The 4,343-nt window shown below is 37.2% G+C and overlaps 1 long non-coding RNA gene across 1 annotated transcript; it reads left to right on the top strand.

Moving 5' to 3' along the window:
- The first annotated feature begins 1,911 nt into the window (after positions 1 to 1,911).
- LOC121807132 lies at positions 1,912 to 4,138 on the top strand. The gene is made up of 3 exons (XR_006051755.1): positions 1,912 to 2,160; positions 2,904 to 2,991; positions 3,892 to 4,138. It is a non-coding gene; the product is annotated as an uncharacterized LOC121807132 (long non-coding RNA).
- Positions 4,139 to 4,343: the final 205 nt, after the last annotated feature.

Below are 4,343 nucleotides of genomic sequence, written 5' to 3'. Positions count from 1 at the left end.
GCATCAGAAGGATATATGATCAGATACAAAGCCAGGCTAGTGGCTAAGGGATATAATCTGAGAGAAAGCATTGACTATAATGAGATCTTCTCCCCAGTAGTGAAGCACAGCTCCATAAGAATGCTCATGGCATTGGTTGCAAAGAATTACTGGGAGCTGCATCAGTTGGATGTCAAGACAACATTCCTACATGGTGAGCTTGAGTAGAGTATATTCATGGAACAACCAGAAGGGTTTGTGAGGCCAGGAGATGAAGATAAAGTGTGTTTGCTTAAAAGGAGCATAAATTGCCTAAAGCAATCCAGCAGGCAATGGAATCTGTAGTTTGATCAATACATGAAGAAGATTGGTTTTGAAAGTTCCAAGTATGATAGCTACGTGTACATGAAGAAGAAGGATGGAAGATCAATAACATTCTTAATCTTGTATGTGGATGATATGTTAGTCACTGGATCAGATATCAATGAAATAGAGAAAGTGAAGCATGATTTCAAATGCAGATTTGAAATAAAAGATTTGGGAGAAGCTAAGAGAATTTTGGGCATTGATATCATAAGAGACAGAAAGAGAAGGGTACCGTGGCTCAGTCAGCAACATTATGTTGAAAAGCTAATCAAGAAGTACCGAATGAGTGAATCTAGAAATGTTTCAATACCATTGGGGCAGCAGTTTCAATTGTGTGCAAGTCAAGGGCCAAAATCTGAGGAAGAGCAGGATGAGATGAAGATCATCCCATATGCTAACATCATTGGAAGTGTGATGTATGTGATGATATGCACTAGACCAGATTTGGCTCATGCTGTGAGCCTCACAAGCAGATACATGAGCAATCCAGGTAAGGTCCATTGGCAGGCTCTTAAATGGATCATGTACAAAGGTTTTGGAGATGAGACTAGGGACATTCTTGAGGGGTTCTATGATTCAGATTATGCCTCCAACAAGGACAATAGAAAATCACAGACAGGGTATATCTTTACCATGTTTGGCTCTGCAGTGACTTGGAAATCCAATCTACAATTTGTAGTGGCTTTATCTACGACAGAAGCTGAGTACATTGCTCTTACAGATGCAGTGAAGGAGAGCTTCTGGATCAAGGGAATGTTGGGAGACTTGGGTGAAAGGCAAGAGAAAGTTGCAGTGAATTGTGACAGCAGCAGTGCTATCTGTTTGTCTAAACATCAGACGTTTCATGATAGGAGCAAGCACATAGATGTGCGATTGCATTTCATTCGTGATGAAGTCAAGAAGGGTGTGGTAGAAATAAAGAAGATAGCCACTGAATACAATCCAACCGATGCTTTGACCAAGGTGATACCAGCCTCCAAGTTTGCTTACTGCTAGGAGTTGGTGAACATTCTGAAGAGATAGGGAAGTGGGGAGTTGGAGAATAATGACAGTAGGTGTTGATGTTGGAAACGAGGTGGAGAGTTGTTAACTGGATGGGTCTCACAACATCAAGTATAGCAAGTTAGTTAAGTTGGTTGTTATGCCTGAGGGTGTACGTGGAGTTGAGTGCATGGGATCGCGGCTCACCTTGAGTTAGTTAGAGTGGGGTATATACTCATTCTCACGATTGATGTGTGTCAAGAAATAAGAAAGAAACACACACAAAGAGAAATCAGAGAAGAGAGAGCTCGAGAGAATCCTTGATCAAGAAGAATATATGAGTTTCGGCCTTTGTAATATCCTAATCTTTTAGAAGTTTAGAGTTAGTAATTAGTGGTTTTATATATGTTTTATTAGGGATAAAAGAAATAGAGATAGGAAAATAGAATTAATAAGAGAATTAGAAAAAGAAAAAGAAAAAGTTTTGAAAGTGATGAGTAAGTTAGAGAAGAAAAAAAACGTGTCTTATGGAAAGAAATTAGGGAGAAAAATTAGGAAAAAAAAGAAAATAGAAATTTAAAAAAATGATCCTCATCTTTCTCCTCTCTCTTTTTCGTTCCCTTTCTCCACGCCAAGTTCTCCCTCTCTATAAAGATTTTCAATAGCCCTCTACTCCCTCCGATCAGCCACCGCGACTCCTCCGGTCGCTCCATCGTGTAACATGTAAAACCACTCCATCAATCCAAGCTCTTAATTCCCCTTCTTCCCCTCAATTTTGGAGCTTAGGTTGCAAACCCACCTCCACTTATCTTTGGAAAATAGTTGAAATTAGAGGTTAGATTCCTCCATAACCTCCTCAATCATAATTCTGAGTATAGTAGTGATGTTAGTTTGACGTGATTCTTTTTGTTTGGTCGAAAATTATGGTTCATAGAATTGGGGATTTTATTGTTTTGATGCTTTGGTGTAATTTGGCTTTTGAATTATGCAATTGGAAGTATGATATGATAGTTAAGCATGAAAGTGATAGGAAAAATCTGATTTTTTTTGGGATTTCTTTTGTTGGAGAAATAGCATGTTTATAGGCTGTTCTGGTGCTTCTGTACTGATCAGTTTCGGCCACCTTAACATGCTATAATTTATGTTCTAAAAGTATTTATGCATACTATCTGGTCTTGGGAAGATGTCTGCAAAGTTTCAAAGCATTTCATCAACGTTTGCTATTTTTAAAAATTCATGTTAAACAGTCGCCAGAATCTGTCACAAACTGGCAGGCTGTAGTAAAACGTTCATAACTCCCTAATCCCTTGGAATTTTGAGGAAAACCTTTTTTGTAATTAAAATAGATAGCTAGAGGTTTATTTTGGTGTAGGGCTCGACCCCTAGTTATCTCCGAGCTAAGTCAGTTTATTATATGAAGATGATGTAATGCAGTCAATATTTTTCTAAAACTTTAAAAGTTGAGAATAGAGGTTTTTATGCTAAAAGGGAGATAGATAGATGTGATATTTTGGCTTCCGTATTTGTGCTTTAAGTGTTTATTTATAATTTGTGTATGTGATTGTTTGAAAAATTAGGTGAACCGAGTGCAAGCACAAGCGATAAGGGAAAATGGCACCTCCATGGTTGACTAAGCAAGTAATAGCGTTTTTTTAACGTGTACAGGTAGTGTACGCGTGTTCTAGAATTTAATTCCTTTAACTTCGATAAATATTACTACTTGGTTGTGTGATTCGTATGCTTATGCCATAGAACTTAAAAATGATTGTGTGGATTTTGTATACTTCAAGGTGATGTGACAGAAACGGTGATATTGAAATTGTTGTTTGGTATTTCTTATGAGATGCAGAGTGATTTAAATAGTTATATGTGTTGAATAATGTGAAAGTTGATATGAAATAGTTACTTTATGCCCCATTGCTTGAGTGAATCACATGGTATAGTTGGCATGCCATAGGACAGCAGTACTGCACACATGTTGATCACTCGTCTTCTGGATAACCGAAGCGATGGTCTATATGATATATCGATAGTTGAAATGTACCATATATGGGTAATATATGACAGTTGCCTTGCATAGGCCATATGAAAGATTATAGTGTTCGATACGGACGTACATGATAGACGCCCTCATCGGGCTACAAATAGTGTTCGTGTACCCGTGTCCATCACTAAGCATAACTCGGGGCTCTATTTTTGAAATAATATGGTTGTGCTTTGAATTCTTTAAACAATTATGTTTTCCTCAGGTAAAGTTATGTTGTATTGTGTTATATAGTTCTGATTGATAGGTGATAGATGGTTATTGTTGAAAGTATTACATGGTTAATATGATTGTGATGTTGTACTGTTTGTAAACGATATAGGTGATTCCTTTAAATGATTCAAAATGTTACTTGTACATTGATGCCAATATAAATTGAATATGTGTTGTACGTCATTCCAGGTAATAAAGTGTTTACTTGTGATAGTAATATAGATTGAAGTTCTAGCGGTTTTATTCTAGAATGCGATTACACTACGAGCTTTTAGAAGCTCACCCCCCTTTTCTTCTCCCTTTTGTAGAGTATAGAAGCGAGTGAACTCGCTAGTTAGCAGCAGCACGTGTCAAGTCACCACCTCCCTTTTTGCTGGTACAGTCGGAGTTTACACGTGGCATGCTTAGGTTATCTTTTGTTTGTAAATAGTTGGGTTACAAATGTAAGGTTATAACCTTCTTTTTGCTAGTGAAGTTGTATATATATATATCTATCGAAACATGTTAATGTTATTTTGTTATGTATAGTAGTAAATAGTTGTGTTGTCAGGTTTAGTTACTTTTATGGTAGTGTTGCATGTTGAGTGTTTGCAAAAAGAGAAAAAAAATAGGCAGGTTTTGTTTATCGATCGTACCGAAAAGTAATGTCACTTGTTTGGTTAAAACTAACCAAGTAAGGGGTGTTACAGCCTTGATGTGTCGATTGGAAGAGAGCTCGATCATTGATGTTCTTAGCATCGGTTAGTTTCATTTGCTACCG

Source organism: Salvia splendens, chromosome 6, assembly GCF_004379255.2.
Source record: "Salvia splendens isolate huo1 chromosome 6, SspV2, whole genome shotgun sequence".
NCBI lineage: Eukaryota > Viridiplantae > Streptophyta > Magnoliopsida > Lamiales > Lamiaceae > Salvia > Salvia splendens.
This window is presented reverse-complemented; position numbering and strand designations above follow the sequence as displayed.